Source organism: Oryctolagus cuniculus, chromosome 15, assembly GCF_051225735.1.
Source record: "Oryctolagus cuniculus isolate XC-2025 breed Fujian yellow rabbit chromosome 15, ASM5122573v1, whole genome shotgun sequence".
NCBI lineage: Eukaryota > Metazoa > Chordata > Mammalia > Lagomorpha > Leporidae > Oryctolagus > Oryctolagus cuniculus.
Window position 1 is genome coordinate 50,890,332 of NC_142881.1, and position 17,700 is coordinate 50,908,031.

At 39.9% G+C, this 17,700-nt stretch overlaps 1 protein-coding gene, 1 long non-coding RNA gene and 1 pseudogene across 15 annotated transcripts in view; all 3 read left to right on the forward strand.

Moving 5' to 3' along the window:
- LOC149121989 (uncharacterized) overlaps positions 1-17,700 on the forward strand; it is a 473,114-nt gene that overhangs the window by 343,595 nt on the left and 111,819 nt on the right. The gene's annotated exons all lie outside the window — the stretch shown is intronic.
- The window catches only part of BICC1 (BicC family RNA binding protein 1), a 336,500-nt gene that overhangs the window by 225,724 nt on the left and 93,076 nt on the right, over positions 1-17,700 (forward strand). The gene's annotated exons all lie outside the window — the stretch shown is intronic.
- LOC127484299 (U2 spliceosomal RNA) lies at positions 1,270-1,434 on the forward strand (annotated as a pseudogene).

Genomic DNA, 17,700 nt, shown 5'->3' on the forward strand with positions numbered 1-17,700 from the left:
CACATGTAAGGTGAAGTGCCCACTCTCTCTTACACATAAAAATACAGTTTGCTCATACACCTTCCCATTTTTTTTTTAAGATTTTATTTATTTATTTGAGAGGTAGGGTTACAGGCAGCGAGAGGGAGAGACAGAAAGGTCTTCCTTCTGTTGGTTCACTCCCCAAATGGCTGCTACAGCTGGCACTGCGCTGATCCGAAGCCAGGAGTCAAGTGCCTCCTCCCAGTCTCCCATGTGGGTGTAGGGACCCAAGAACTTGAGCCATCCTCCACTGCTTTCCCAGGCTACAGTGGAGAGCTGGATTGGAAGAGGAGCAGCCGGGACTAGAACTGGCGTCCGTATGGGATGCCGGCGGTGCAGGTGGAGGATTAACCTACTGTACCACAGAGCCGGCTCCTACACCTTCCCATTTGTGATGGGAATTGAGAAGCTTATGTAGTCTGGCTGCCTAACTTACAGTTATTATGAATTACTGGTAAGGAACACAGCCTTTCCCTTAGGAATTTTTCTTTGCAAATGTCGACCACACAAAGCCATGTACATTTGTGGTAGACTCAAGTATGTAGAGAAGCTATGAGGTTTTGCTTAGCCCACTCCTTCCATCTATAACTTTCCACTTCCTGGCAGTCCCCATGCAACCGTAATCCACAACTCCAGGCTCTTCCCTAAATGTAATTCAGCAAACATTTTAAAGCATTGAATTATCTCTCTACCCCGTCTTGTCTCTGGTGTCCATTAGTTCTTGCTCACAGCATGGGTTGTCTACTCTTTCCACTAGTTTGTTGCTGTCTTCATCACCTCCTAGTCTTTAAGCAAAGAGATGAACAGAATGGAAATATATTTCTCCAGTACTGTGAACACATCATAGCAAGAGGCAGAAAGAGCTGTTTTTGGAATAAAGCAGCATTGTGTTTGTTTGTAGGTTTGTTATTTTGCTTGTATATATCCATCTGGTTCACCTGCTTTCTGGAACTTTTCAGATTGTGGCCCTGTGGGTCCTCATTGAATTCATGATGTGTTATGGCTGCCTCAGACTTGTTAGACAACCTGGATTTCTAGTCTGATCCCACAAATGTGCCACTGTCTGAACTGATAAGTTCTTGGTTTCACTGAATCACATTTTCAGGAAAAGAGTAAGAAAATTTTTTAATGCTGGAGTAGCTCTTGAAAATTTGCCTTGTTATTCTTTTGATTTATCTTTCTTAACAGCATTGTGTAGATGGTTGCACACTCAACACACAGATGTCTTTTCATTAGAGAGTGCCAAGAATCGCTTCTCGACCTTTTGGCTAAGATCAAGTATGGATAGTGCCAAGACCAACTTTAATGTTGTTAATGCCATTTTTCTTATGAAATGTAGTTACTTGAAATTTTTCTGTTATTTTTTTTGTATCTACAGGTATTTGAATCTCTTCCTGTGTAGATACATATTTTATTAAATTGAAAATGTAGTAATCTGATCAGTTCTTCCCTATCCATTAAAATGAAATCTTTGTAACTTTGAATGGGAAGAACGGAAGATGAAAAATATGATTGATACTGTGCACAGTGGATTTAATTTTTAAATACTAATACTGAAAACTGTAACCTATGAAGCACCTGTTTAGTCAGATATTGGACTACAGGTGTGTTATAATTCATCTCATTCTTTTAAATAACACTTTGATGAGATGGGCTTCCAATCTCAAATGTGCAAAGAGGTGCAGAGAAGTTAAAAATCTTCATCATTTTACATAACTTATAGATGCCCTGCTCCATTGGCCCTGGGTAGCCTGTCCTTTTCTTGGGACTGGAGCTTCTAAAATAGGAACTTGGCATTGACCTTGCATCTGTGCATACTCAAGTTAAAGTGTATTTTTGACTACCTTAGTCATTAAATCTGATTTCAGCGGATAATGTTTCTAGTATATTTCATATGCACAAATAGGAGAATGCAACTTAGGCCCCACTACTTACGCAGTGAAAAGAAACCTACTGGCTCCTTTTTTTTTTTTTTTTTTTTGAGTGACTGGAATTGGCCTCTCTCTTTATTTTTGTGATCATCTGAAATATATACATCTCTTACCATGGAATGTTCCGTAGTTGCTTATTAAGGCTTAGTAACTCAATCGATGGGAAATATCTTTTAATCTATGTACAAAGGAACAAGTTTACCCCAGGGGAAATCAGATCTTCAGACTGTTTTTATGTAAAATGAAACTTTTTCCTTGGAGAACTTGGCAGGCTCTTGAGTCCAGACAGAGAAAGGAGTGTGTGTGTGTAGGGTGGGGGGACATTGAAGTTGCTTAAGAAATGTAAGCAATTTGTTAAAAAGTAGGCATGAATGCTAATCTTCCAGAACTTTATAACCTACATCTCACTAATGTTAACATTTGCCTTAAAAAATGAAGGGAGTTAGTGTTGCTCTTTTCTTTTAAAAATCGAAGTGGATTTACTGAGAAAAAATGAAATTTTCTATGAAACAGTAACAAAATAATACATATATGATGAAAAATCTCATTTTTGGTTATAGTTGATGCATTTAATTCTCCTTGAGAAAGCTTAAGGCATAAGTGAACAGAGTCACTTATAGTTTAAAAAGTGATTTTCAAAACCCAGAATAACTGAAATATTCATAAAAAAATTCTGTTGAAAAGTAGATGCTGGAGCTGGTGTCATGGCACAGTGGGTTAACCTGCCACTTGTGAAACTGGCAGCCGACACTGGAACACTTGGTTGAGTCCCAGCTGCTCTGCTGCGGATCTGGCTCCCTGCGAAGGTGCCTGAGAAAGCAGCAGAGGATGATCTAGGTACTTGGCCTTTGCCACCCACCTCAGAGACCCGGTTAGTGTTCTGGGCTCCTGGCTTCGGCCTGGACTAGCCCTGGTCATCGTGGCCGTTTGAGAAATGAACCAGCAGTTGGAAGACTTCTCTGTCTCTGTCCTCTTTCCTCTATTTATTTATTTATGTCTGTCTGTCTGTCTGTCTCTCCGTTTCTGTCCGTCAGCCTTTCAAATATAAAAATCTCTGAAGACCGAATCTTTCTTTGTATTGAAAATATAATTTTTGGAAACTGGACATATATTCATTTAGCAGAAAAACCAGTTTATGTTTTCTTAATATTTTACTCCATTAATGTGTATAAAAATTAGATAATCATGATGTAATGAAAATAGGTGTAACTTTGTGAACAGCTGTAATTCTTCTAGTTTCTGTGGCTCTCTAATAGACTGTGTGAAGCAATCACCAGTCCTTGAAGAGGTGCTGTGTGTGTAGTGGGAGTTCAGAAAGTTTGGGGAGTAAGTGTGTGTGTCAATGAATGGGAACATTTATGACCCCATGGCCACAGGAATAAGTTCCTGTGTGAGTACAGGAGCTTAACACCTTCTTTGATACTTCTGTTGTTTCATAAAGACATGGTATTTGGAGACAGTGTTGAGGTGCAGCAGGATAAGCCGCCGCCTGCAATGCCTCCATCCCTAGGAACACAGGTTTGAATCCCAGCTACTCCACTTCTTGTCCATTTCCATGCTGATGCACCTGGGAGAGCAGCAGATGATGGCCCAAGTACTTGGACCCCTGTAACCAACTGGAGGCCCAGAGGGTGCTCCAGGCTCCTGGTTTCAGCCTGATCTGTCCCAGCTATTATGGCCATTTAGGAAGTGAACCAGCAGTTGGAAGATCCCCCCTTTGCCCCTCCCTCTCCCTCTCCCTTTCCCTTTCCATTTCTCTCCCTCCCTGGAACTCTGGGCCAGGCTGAATCCAGGAGTCTGGAATTCCATCTGAGTCTCCTATATTGGTGGTGGAAACCCAAGTGCTTGGGCCATCATCTGCTGACCAGGCATGTTAACAGGAAACTGGATCAGAACAGCGTAGCTGGGACTCAGACCAAGCACTGTGATATGGGATGCACAGATCCCAAGTGACAGCTTAACGTGGTGCACCACCTTGCCCGCCTCTCTGTATTTAATCGCTCATCTGCCACCTCGACATTAAGCAAAGGCACATAGTTGGAAGTGACACCCCTCTCTCTGCCTTGTCAGCTTGGCAAGGCCTTTAGGTCAATGTTTCCATCCGGGTGCCAGTGTTCAATTAAGCTCTTCAGAGTCTGGGTCATTTTGATAAAAATATTCATTCTGGAAAAGTTTGAAGATGCTTTCTGGTTAGAATGAGATTTTTGGCATGTTCGAACTGTGGTCTTTGGCTCTAAGTTCCTGAAATGCTGACATGGTTGAATTTATTTTTGTTTTAAACACAGTTGCTAACATTTCCAAGCGTCCATATGGATTTGATAAATAGTTTATTTCTGCTTACTGTATGTGTGAACTGGATGAAGAGGAATGATGATGATTTGGGGAGTCCTGAATGTTCTTCATTTCACTTGACACTGAAGTGAAATTGGAAATATTTCTTTGTCATCATAATTTGGAGGCTTCAAAATTGTGTTTGGGTTTGCAGGAAATTGGTGGTAACTTTATATTAGCTGAAAATGAATTTCAAAATTCTCAGTAAAGAGGCAAAAGGATCCATTTTTCACAGGAAACACTTTTACAAAGGAATTTGCTGTCAAGTTGTCTGCAACAGCTCCAGGCATTACTTGACCTTCTGGCATATCAAAAAATTGTTTTTGGGGCCCGCGCTGTGGCACAGCAGGTTAACGCCCTGGCTTGAAGTGCCGGTATCCCATATGTGCACCAGTTCGAGACCCAGCTGCTCCACTTCCAATCCAGCTCTCTGCTATGGCCTGGGAAAGCAGTGCAAGATGGCCCAAGTCCTTGGGCCCCTGCACCCACGTGGGAGACCCAGAAGAAGCTCCTGGTTTCAGATCAGTGCATCTCCAGCCATTTGGGGAGTAAACCAGAGGATGGAAGATCTCTCTCTCTCTCTCTCTCTCTCTCTGCCTCTCCTCTCTCTGTGTAACTCTTTCAAATAAATCTTTTTTTTAAAAAAATTGTTTTCTTTGTCTAAATATAAAATCAGTATTTTGGGAGTGCTGGGTAGTGTACCATATATAGTGCAAGAGTAGTAAAAACACCCAGAACCAGCATGGGCATTTCCACATCTGCAAGCAGATTTGGTTTCTGTAACTGGCCATCAAGCAGATCTTAGTGAATGAATTTTCATTCCCTCACTTGCTGCCATACAAGTTCTAATTGTCCAGGACTTAGGTCACAGTGGCCTTTCGACAAAGGTAGAGATGGTGACAATTAGGGTGAGTTTGTAGAACATCCGATTTAACTAGAATTGCTTCCTCCTTCCTTTTTATACTAGGAAAAAGAGAAAAGAAAGTAAAATACTTTTTTTCTAAGCATGCATTATCTATGATGTGATAGATTCTGTTCTTTTCCCAGCTCTTCATTTCTGACTGCAGAAGGGGACTACGTGGAAAATGTAGTCTGTTCTGACGCCATGGTCAGGGGTTATTTTTCTTCTTTGTGCTTGTGCTGCTGAAACTATTCACCCTCGGGCATTAGCTCCCTTGTAAGTGGAGGGCACCTTTGATTGCAGCATGCCACGTGCTGTTAAAGCATACCATTCAAGTATCTCAAACTGCCTTCTAGGACAATTTTGATTCAACACATGCATTCATAGCCAGCTAATGAAAGAATTAGTATTATTTGTGTTTAACAAACCCGTTAGCTGAGATTGGGAAAATAATACAAAATACACATCTTAAAAATGTGTCTGCTGTATCTTGGTTCCTGTGCTAGATTGCAGTCACCCTGCCATGTAGGAATTATCATCCCTGTTTATGATGGAGAACTGAAACTTACAGAAATAGAAGATAGGGGCCGGTACTGTGGCACGGTGGGCTGGGCCTCATGTCCTGGCTGCTCGTTTTCCAATCCACCTCTCTGCTTATGGCCTGGGAAAGTAGTGGAAGATAGCCCAAATGCTTGGGTCCCCACATCACATGGGAAACCTGGAAGAAGTTTCTGGCTCCTGGCTTTGGATCTGCCCAGCTCTGGCCATTGCAGCCATTTGGGGAGTGAACCAATGGATGGAAGGCCTTTCTCTCTGTCTCTCCCTCTTTCGGTCTGTAACTCTACCTCTCAAATAAACATCTTTAGAAAAAATGAAATAGAAAATAACTACATTTTGGTGTAAATTTCCTAAATCTATGAATATAAGAGGTCTTCAGAATGTTCATGGAAGAATGTGTGTTATGAAAGAATTATGCATGAATTAGAGCTTTTTTATACCAATAGAAACCCATTTTTTAAAACTTTTATTTAATAAATATAAATTTTGAAAGTACAACTTTTGAATTGTAGTGTTTTCCCCCCATAACCACCCTCCCACCCGCAAACCATCCCATCTCCTACTCCCTCTCCCATCCCATTCTTCATTAAGATTCATTTTTAATTATCTTTATATGCAGAAGATCAACTTAGTATATACTAAGTAAAGATTTCAACAGATTGCACCCACACAGACACACAAAGTATAAAGTACTGTTTGAAGACTAGTTTTACTGTTAATTTGCATAGTATAACACATTAAGGACACAGAGTGTACAGTGACTCCTGTTGCTGATTTAACAATTGACACTCTTGTTTATTATGTCAGTAATCACCCGAGGCTCTTGTCATGAGCTGCCAAGGCTATGGAAGCCTCTTGAGTTCACAAACTCTGGCCTTATTTAGACAAGGCCATAATCAAAGTGGAAGTTCTCTCCTCCCTTCAGAGAAAGGCGCTGTCTTCTTTGATGGCCCGTTCTTTCCGCTGAGATCTCACTCACAGAGAATTTTCATTTAGGTCATTTTTTTTTTGCCAGAGTATCTTGGCTTTCCATGCCTCAGAAACTCTCATGGGATTTTTAGCTGGATCCGAATGCCTTAAGGGCTGATTCTGAGGCCGGGGTGCTGTTTAGGTCATTTGCCATTCTATGAGTCTGCTGTGTATCCCACTTCTCATGTTGGATCATTCTCTCCTTTTTAATTTTATCAGTATTAGCAGACAGTAGTCTTCTTTATGTAATCCCTTTGACAATCCTATCTTTGTGGTCAATTATGAACTTAACCTGATCACTTTAACTAGTAAGATGGCGTTGGTACCTGCCAACTTAATGGGATTTGGGGTCCATGGCATGTTTCTAGCTCTGCTGTTAGGGGTAAGTCCAAGTGAGCATGTGCTGAACTGTACATCTCCTCCCTCTCTTATTCCCACTCTTATTTTTAACAGGGATCCATTTTCAGTTAAAGTTAAAACACCTTAGAATAATTGAGTTCAACCAATGGTATTAAGTAGAACAAGAAAATACTAAAGAATAAACTGTTCCTCAACAGTCAGGACAAGGGCTAATCAAGTCATTGTTTTAGTGTCAATTTCACCTCTACAGGAGAAACTCATTTTTTAAATCCATTTTCCCATGAACTTTTGGAAGTATCCTCACTTTATCAACAGGTTCATGTGGTTCCATGTAAGAATTTTTTTTTTAACACAGGCCCATCTTGGGTCTCTGGTACTACTCAGAACTTTGAGCATCGCAAGATTGGTGTGAGGACAACCTGTATACAGATTGAGGCATGGATCTATAATGATTATAACGTAATTTCCTTCTCATTAAAGGCTTCGAGTAGGTCCACCCTGCTAGCCATCAGCCTCATGGTGTGTGGAAAAATTCTGTAGTGGGTGATGGTTTTTTTCTTTTGTCTCTCTCTTTGTATTCCCCTATTCTGTTTGAGAGTTTGCATGTCTGTCATGAAGTTTAGTAACCTTGTCACACCTTTATTCTCAACCCTTAGGCTGAATTCTAGACAGGGCCCTGAACAAACTGTATTCTGTCCATCTTTCAGCTTTTAGCCCAACACACATGTGATCCCAGGTTGGAAACACAGCCTCAGAGGGAGGTTAACGTGACACATTTGTTGGGGTCAACACCTGTGTATGAGGTAAGGTGAAAAGGGAGAGGGGTGAGGAGAGGAAGAAGCCAAGCCGTGAGGGTCAAAGTGCAACCTCCCGTCCCCGAAGGAAGGTCTGGAGCTGGGGCTAAGGGTCACGGCCTTAGACCCCTGAGCGGAGTAATCGCTGAGTGATGCTAGAATATGCACTGGCCTCAGTTGTGGAAAACTCCACAGATGCTGACAGTTGAGGGGAGGCAGCACTATCAGCATCTTCAGGAATGATTCTCCTTTGTACACCGTGGATTCTAGTCTTAGCCTTGGTGGATTTCCCCTGTAGCCCCTGGGCCTTCCTGTCTATAACTGCTTTGACCTGGAACAGCCTGGTTTCTCGTCTCCACATTTTGTCTGCTTGACTCCTGTTCACCCTCCAGGTCTCACCACAGGAGACTCTGGTGTGGGAGTCCTGTCACCAGCCTAGACTCCTTGTTACGCAGATCCAGAGCTCTGTTTCTCCTCTGCAGTGTCATTCACCCTCCTAATGATCTATTTATTATCTGTCTATTTAAAATGCAGAGAAAAAGAGATCTTCCATTCGCTGGTTCATTCCCCAAATGCTTGCACTAGTAGTGGACCAGCCTGAGGCCTGGAGCCTAGAATTTATTCCAGATCTCCCAAGTGGGTGGCAGGGACCCAAGTACATGAGCCATCACCTTCTGCCTCCTAGGGTGTGTGTTAGCAGGAAGCTAGATTGGAAAGGGAGCTTAGACTTGAAGAAGCTCTAATGTGGGGTACTGGTGGCCCGAGTGGTGTCTTTCCACTGTACCAAATGTTCACCCCTATTTGCTGTCTTAATTTCCAAGGAGAACGTATGCTGCGTGAGGCAGGTGGTGGTGTGTTCCTCTGTATCACCAGTGGGTTGTATATGGAAAAATCAGAAACACCCAAAAAGTCACTATTGACTCACTAAAATGGGACACATCAGTAAAGTTATTATTATTTTCTTAATTAATGTTTCTTCTCTGATAAAAAAATATGCAGAATTCTGCAATCACATTCAATACTTAAGTTAATCAGTACTGCATTGATGGTAGTGTGCTATTTTTTCTTATGCTGCTTATTCCTGTGAAAAATCAAGTCTCAAATTTCTCAGGTAAGTTATCACAGAGGTGGCAATGACAGACAGCCTGGAGTATTAATGACTGACTAAATTTCCATATGAGTTGAGCAATACTACAAGACCATCTTTCCGTAGGATATCTGTGTGATTTATTTTGTATTTCTAGAAAATATATACAAGTGAGCAAACCTTAAAATCATTTCCAAACTTATTAAAGAAAAACAATATGAAAATACATACATGTTTGCAAAATAGTCAAATTCAAGGTCGTTGCACGATATAGATTTGTTTTTACCAGAAACCTTATTAAATGACAGCACTCCTTGTTGATATAATCATGCAGTACCATACAGAGAGATGAGCTGAATAATGATAGAGAAATGCAAAACAAATTATTTCTCAAGTTCAGCGAGGGTAAGAAATGTTGATTTGATTGGACAATTAGAGGAAATAGAACTGCATTTACAAAGCCTTGGCTGAATTTTTTATACATTTCTTCCATTTACAGTTTCTCTCCAACAGTGCTGACATGAGCTGTTTTTTTCTCCCCCTTGTTTTTGAGATACTGCAAAGTTTAGCTGAACAAACTCTTTTGGTGTTAGAACTGATCCAACTTAAGTTTATAGTTCTGTCAAATTTTAAGAAATTGATATTAATATGTGTCTAAGGGGAGCCCTTTGTATACAAGAGTACTTGAGAAAGATCCTGGAAAGTGGAATTAAAAGACAAGTTTATTCTAATGCATGTATTTCTAAAAATACATGCTCCTAATGGGTCTTGAGATGCATAATAATGCTTATATATGAAAAAATATGCATGAATTTCAAAATTTCATTTGCCAAAATAAATGTTTTTATTTCTGGTTCTCATGAAATTTTTTAGGTACCCTTGCATCTGTGTACAAGTACTGGTATCTATCTATATACAAGTATTGTAGTTTCTTCCTTAATGAAGAAATGAAAATATTTTTGGTAACTTCATTTGATAGTCTAGAGATTAGTATATAAATCCTAGGTAAATCTCTCACATTTCCCCTGGTCAAAGAGGTTTGCCCCTTTGAATTTGACATTCCAAGCAAGTCTTTGTTATTTGTTCTATAGAGAAGTCATCCGATTGGTCTAAATTTTTGGAAATACATTTTCAGCTTACAGAATATGTGCATAGGCTAGGGAGTCAAGAGTCTGGTTTTGAGCCCTTGCTTGAGGACATCAGGGTGAGTTTACTTAATCGCTTAGATCAGCTTCCTTATCTATAAAACACAAATAATGACCCTGCTTCCTAGCAGGACAGCAGGATTTAAATACAGGATCTGCAGGGAGTGGCTGGAGTGGTGCTGGCACTATGCTCCGCACGAATGGTAGCTATTATTATTATGACCAGTGCCTGGAAATAGCATATGTTTTTATTTCTCAGTTTCAAAGCTGATATTTGAAATGAAGGTTTATTTCCCTATTGGATTCTAAAAGTTTTGCACATGTATAAAGAAAAGACTGTTAAAATTTAGTAATCATATTTTGGAAATGTATGAAAGTCTTAAAATATTTTGGCTGTTCCCTGAAACTCTTTTGACATTTAAAAGTTGTCAAGATACCATCAGGTATTTCAAAATGAGATCAGGTCGGTTTCATTTGAATAAATTTTATAGTTGGTAAATTTACTGTGTTCAGGGTTTTTGTTCTCATGTTTTCTTGTGTGTATATGTGTGCCATATATGTGTGTTTAGTCCAGGGAAAGTATGGCATGGCTGGGATTTTGATGAAAAAGTGCTTTGGGAATTGATTTTTTTTTATATTTTATTTATTTATTTTTGTTTGGAAGGCAGAGTTACAGGAGAAGAGGGATAGACAGAGAGATCGTCCGTCTGCTGCTTCAATCACCATATGGCTGCAACAGCCAGGGCTGGGCCAGGCCGAAGCCAGGAGCTAGGAACTTCCTCTGGGTCTCCTCTGCTACTTTTCCCAGGCCATTAGCAGGGAACAGAATCTGAAGTGGAGCAGCCAGGACTTGAAATAGCGCCCATGTGGGATGCAAGCATTGCAGATTGGGGCTTTACCTGCTATGCCACAGTGCCAGCCTTGGGAATTTATAATTTCTTTCCTTCTTTATTTTTTTTAAAAGATTCATTTTTATTTATTTGAAAGAGTTACAGAGAGAGGTAGAGATAGAGAAAGGTCTTCCATCTGCTGGTTCACTCCCCGAATGGCTGCAACAGCTAGAGCTGGGCCAATACAAGAAGCTAGGAGCTTGTTCCGGGTCTCCCATGTGGTTGCAGGGGCCCAAGGACTTGAGCCATCCTCTGCTGCTTTCCGAGGTGAATTAGCAGGGAGCTGGATAGGAAGTAGAACAACCAGGACTTGGACCGGTGGCCATATGGGATGCTAGTGCTACAGGCCCAGGTTTTAACCCACTGTGCCACAGTACTGGCCCTGGAATTTATAATTTCTGAATCACTATTTAGATCTTTTCACTTCTATTCTCAAGTTTTGATAGCTTTCTAGGACAGAGTTGAGAACAAAGTGCATGAACGTCCACAAGATGAGTGACAAACTCACTCTTAAAGACTTCATAGAAGTGACACTGAATTGGCATTGAAGATGGTCAGAAAAAGGGCCAAATCGGGGGTGGCTTCTACAGACCAAAGAAGTGACACATGAACACAGTGGAGCTCTGGAAGCCCAGATGTAGTTCATTAACAGTCAGATTCCAGCTGCAGGGACTGTAAGAAATTACAATGGAAACTTGCTGGCCCTGGAACTGGAAAAGAGTAGCTTCCCAGAGGACTGGTTCTTATCCTGGCTGCCCCCTTCCGATCTGGTTCTCTGCTTTGGCCTGAGAAGGCAGTGGAAGGCCCCCTGCACCTACGTGGGGCACTTGGAGGAAGCTCCTGGCTCCTGGCTTTGGTTCAGCTCAGCTGCAGCTGTTGCAGCCATTAGGGGGTGAGCAAGTGGATGGAAGACCCCTCTCTCTGTTTCTCTGTCTCTGTAATTCTCAAATAAATACATAAAGTCTTAAGAGCAAAGTATATCTGAGTTTTTGCTTTAATTACATTATTTTTCATGTTTTTTTAATTGGGTAAATTGTTTTGGCAACTCTAAGAGAAAAATAAAGAACAATAGGACAATATTTCAAGACCTATTTGTTAGTTGAAGCTTAAATTTTTAAAGAAATTTCTTTTAAGACTCATGTTAAGAGAGATTCAACAACTTTACATTACAGAATGGGAAACTGAGACTTAATGGGTTGCATACCTTGTCTAAAAGTTGGATAGATAAGAAGTCCTTTCTGTTTAACAAATGCCTTTTGCTTTCCATGGCACCATTGTCCTCTTGTAAGCAAGTTTAGGCTGGTATAGAGGTTCTGGGTTTGAGTGACCATGGTTGCTGACACTTTGAGTTGAATAGGAGTATAAATGAAGGAGTGGATTTTATTTTTTTTTTTTACTTATTTTTCTCTTATGCTTTATTTTCTCATGTTAATGTAATATTATTACAAAGAACAGATTCAGTGTAGTTCATAGATACAATTTTAAGAATATAATCATGTTTCCTTCCTTCCTTCTCTTCCTTTTTAGTTTTTGAGATAATGTCTTTTTTTAAAGATTTATTTATTTTATTTGAAAGGCAGAGTTTCAGAGAGGCAGAGGCAGAAAGAGAGAGAGAGGTGTCTTCCATCTTCTGGTTTACTCCCTAGATGGCCACAACAGCCAGAGCTGGGCCGATCCAAAACCAGCAGCCAGGAGCTTCTTTCAGGTCTCCTGCGCGGGTGCAGGGGCCCAAGCACTTGGGCCATCCTCTACTGCTTTCCCAGGCCATAGCAGAGAGCTGAATCAGAAGTGGAGCATCTGGGACTCGAACCTGGGGCCCATATGGGATGCCAACACTGCAGGCGGTTTTGCCCACTATGTCACAGCACTGACCCTGAGATAACATTTTTAATTAACATTACAGTCAAGGGCTTAGTCCTTCACTAAATATAAAGAGATCAGCAAGTAAAAAGTAAAAAGACCTTGGTTCAGCGGTAATATAGACAAGGGCTGTAAACACTAAAAAATGGCAATATGACCATTTCACCCAAATACAGTAAATTTTAAAATAACCACAGATCTTTAAAACTACAATAGTATGGCGTCCTTAACCATTGGTTTGAAAAAGATATACAACAAGGTTTTTCGGGTTGTTTGTTTTGTTTTGTTTTTGTATGTGTAGGAATCAAATGGGTATTTAAACTTTAGACCTCTTGCATTTGAGGTACTTGGCAGAAGTATCTAGTAGGCTGTTGGAATAACAAAAAAATGAAGGCATATTTTTGGGCTTGAAGTTTTAACTTTTGTTATAGAATGGGGTATTAACAATTTGGATATTTAGTTTTATGCCTTTAGAAAAATATGTTTCTAAGTTGTTGATGTTCAGAACTGCTAAAGTAGTCTTTTTGAATACCCTTTATTTAAAAAAATTAGGCATAATTGTTACTTTATTCTCAAGTGTCATATTCGCTTTAAATGTGTATGTTTTGTTGAAAATCTGGAGAAATCTTTAGGAGGAAAATATTTCTAATAATTTTCTTTAGAAATAATTAAGTAATTAAACTCCAGCTCTTCTTGAGTCTATTTGTTGATGTGCATAGGTGTCACTGTGAATGAGTTGTTGTATCTTGATGGTGTTCTGTAGAGTTGCTCATTTCTCCCATCAAGAGGTATGTGTGAGGTGTTTATTTAAAAAAAAAAAACTCTTTTAATTGTTTCTGATAAAGCTTTGATTTAATCTCCTTGAAGATTTATAAATCAAAATACTAGTTGATTGAAATGGATATTCCTTAATTTTCTGCCATTCTATTATTGTCATCCATGTTTCTGGAGAAATAGCTATTATATCAACAGTCATTGCCTAATGCCCATCCCCTTAAATGATCAGTGTTACTATGGAAATGTGAATACATTAGGATGCAGAAAATAAATATCCAATAAGCAATGTGAATGAAATAGTTGCATAAATGCAGGAGGCACATCTTCCAGGTGGAAATTTATCATGGCTTTATGGACAATTTACCGGCTGTAGGATCATAACCCATGGTGTACAAGCAGTGGGCATTATGGGTAAATCAAAGCACATAACCTACTTATGGAGTGACAAGGAGACTGTTGTGGCTAGAGTGTAGGGTTCATAGACCAGTGTAGTTGGAGACTGGTTTGAAATATGGTACCCTGGGGCCACATTTTGGAGGACTTTTTTCCATCAGATTCCATAATAAAATACAGTCTTCTAATCTCTAAATTGGTCCTAGGCTGACTGTCACCCATCTGTAGACCAGTCTGAGTCCACTAGGACAATGACACCCAAGCTGATAGTGATTTCAGCTCATCGAGACTAAAGCCTGTTTACCTTTGCATTGTTTGATTTTTTATTTTTCTGATACTATTTCACCATTTGCTGAGAATTTTTTTCTATTTGTCTTTGGTTTCTGATAGTGATCTTCAAATAAGCTTAAAGGAAAAGATGAAATTAGCTGAATTTCTTTTAAAATACCAGCAGATATGAAACAAGGAGACAGCAGCTGTGGAAACATATGCCAGACTTTCTAGTGGTAGTCTTATCATGCTAGCTTCAGAACAGGCTGGGAGTGTGTACTCCTGTTTCCATGGCTACCTGCTAGGCAGCAGAATCCCCTAGTTGGGGTGTTCTGGCATCAGAATTTTCACAGAAAGGGAATTAAAGGCTTTTTGAAGAGTGAATATATAAAGAAATACACACACACATATATATATATATATATACATACACACATAATATATATAAATGTATATATAGAACTATATACTTAAGCACATGGTTTATACATTAAAAATAATAAAAATAGTTACTACAGTTTTGATTTCCAAGTTGTAAGTGAAGCCAGATTTTACGGCAGTGTTTTAACAGGTCTGAAATTGTGGTATTTAATGATTTCTCTTAGCTGGTCCCCATGACAACAAAACTTAGCACAGGTATTGAAGATCATCTTTGCTGTGAAGTAGTCATTCCACAAAAATGCCTTTCATCCCTAAAGCCACTCTGGTAAACCAAGACAAAAGAATTTAGCTTATTCAAAGTGTTGTAATAGACAAATACATTAAAATAATTTTTAAAAGCTTAATAAAATTGCAATTGTAAGTGAACTTTTAAATTGGATAATGATAACATGCTGTGTTATATTCTTCAGATGATATTTTGTTCATTTTTAAAAACAAATGTTTCAATTGCTTATTGGAAAATTTGTTTTATGATAGAATAACATGAATTTCTTAATCATAGAAGAAATTGCTATCTTAAGAATGCCTATTTTGTAGTGTAGCTAATAAACTTTGTTTCTTCATACACCCTCTTCTCCCCAATTTATTTGTCAAAGGAACATTTACTTTTTAAGTTAACATCTTTTGAAGCCAAATATTTGTTAAAATTAGGATTTATTTTAAAAAAAGTTTTTGTGTCAGCTTAATGGCTATTTTAGTGTGTGCTTTTTGAAGCTTTCTCTAAAAAGCAGGCTGGTGCACGGGGATAACAAATGAAGTGCCATGTAAGGAATAATACTTACTCATTAATCTCACTTTTGAATTTTAATAGCATTTTTTTTTCTAAAAGGAATAAGTATTCTTTTACATGCTGTTTAACATTTTATTTCATTTGCCTTTGACAAGAAACAAAATCCTAAGTTTCATGATGAATGTTTTTCAGGATTTGACATCGTTTTCCTTATCCAGGGTAAGAAGCTATTTACTGATAAGATCACCTTTATCAAGTTTAGACGTCTCCATCTGACGTTCAGTACCTATTCCCCTCTGCACTAGGGTTCAAGGAGAAGGCCTGGTTGCAGGAAGTCATTGCAACATTGCAAAGATATTGGGGAGTTGAAGACATTTGCAGGGGGTTGGTGGAAGCTTTATAGGAACCAAGCCATGAAAGGTTAATAACAGCAAATGGATGGGAATGGTGGGAGAAATGAGATAGATAGATGCGTCTTTAGAGTTTGTGCAAGAGGTGTTTTTACTGGGTTTGCTTCCACACATTGAGTTCTGCCTCAAATTAGATTTTCTATTGTCTCCTGTAATGACCCTAGTCTCCATCAATACTGCTGATTATATATATATATATTTATTTATAAATAACAAGAGTTTTTTTTAAAGATTTATTTATTTTTAAAGATTATTTATTTATTTATTTGAAAGGCAGAGTTACAGATGCAGAGAGGAGAAAGAGAGAGGTCTTCCATCCACTGGTTCACTCTCCAGATGGCCACAATGACTAGAGCTGAGCCGTTCTGGAGCCAGGCGCTTCTTTGGGTCTCCCCCATGGGTACAGGGGCCCAAGGACTTGGACCATCTTCCACTGCTTTCCCAGGCCATAATGGAGAGCTGGATAGGAAGTGGAGCAGCTGGGACTTGAACCGGTGCTCATATGGGATGCCAGCACTGCAGGAGGCAGCTTTACCCACTATGCCACAGTACTGGACCCCTGATTAGGAGTTACAACTAGTAACTCTCTTTTTGACCACATGTTGACTCTGATCTTCTAATGACTGTCCATCACAAAACCTCACATTTTGACCACAGTGAATGGCTGTGCATAAATTATTTGCTGTGGAATTACATCCCTCATAATGTAAAAGACTGGCCTAAGGGTTTGGGCTCAGGAGCTCAGGGCTCAGGTTGGATACTAACTCTGCCACTTTGTAGCTCTATAGCCTTGGGCAAGTTATTAACTTACGGCTGTCTTCACCTGTGAAATGAGGGTAATAATAACCCCTCATAGGATTGTGCAAGAATTACTCTAATCAGAAGTCTCTAGTTGGTTTTTGTTGCTCTCACAAATGATCACAGACAGGGCCAGTGCTGTGGCGTAGTGGGCCAAGCCTCCATCTGTGGCACTGGCATCCTATCCCTGGCTGTTCTACTTCTGATCCAGCTCCCTGCTAATGTACCTGGAAAAGCAGTGGAGGATGGCCCAAGTCCTTGGGCCTCTGCACCCACAAGGGAGACCTGGAAGAAGCTCCTGGCCCCTGGCTTTGGATCAGCCTATCTCCAGCCATTGTGGCCATCTGGGGAGTAAACCAGTGGATGGAAGACCTGTCTCTCTGTCTCTGTCTCTCTCTCTTTCTCTCTTTGTCTTTAACTCTGCCTCTCAAATAAATAAAACTTTAAAAAAATGATAACAGACACAGTGGCTAGAAACAAGGCAAGTTTATTTATTATGCTTTTGAAGGTCCAAAGTCCAACAAGAAAATCACTGGTCTAAAATAAAGGGTTAGCAAGACAGTGTTCCTTCCTGGAGGCTGTAGGGGGATATCTGTTGCTTTGTCTTTTCCCGCTCCAAGAGACTGTCCACATGCTTGTGTCATGGTCCCATTCCTCCATCTTCAGTGACTTTCTTCTGTAGTCACCTACCTACCTCTATCTACCTCCTCCTCCTGCCACCTTTTTGCACCCGTAATAACCCTTGTGCTTACATCAGGCCCACCTGGATAAACTCCCAATTTTATTATCAGTTGAGGAGCAACCTTAATTCCATCTGCAAACTAAAATACCCTTTGCCATGAAACCTGGTATGTTCACAGGATCCAGGGCTAGGACGTGGAAGTTTTAGGGGGAGGAGTGTCCTAATCCTGTCTTTTTTCTATGTTTATCTCATGATACCCCAGGGCTATGCAGTAGATATGTATACATTTCCATAATTCTGTTTTATTTTGGATTAGATACGTTGGCATAAGCAGACAAGAGGACGTGAAGAA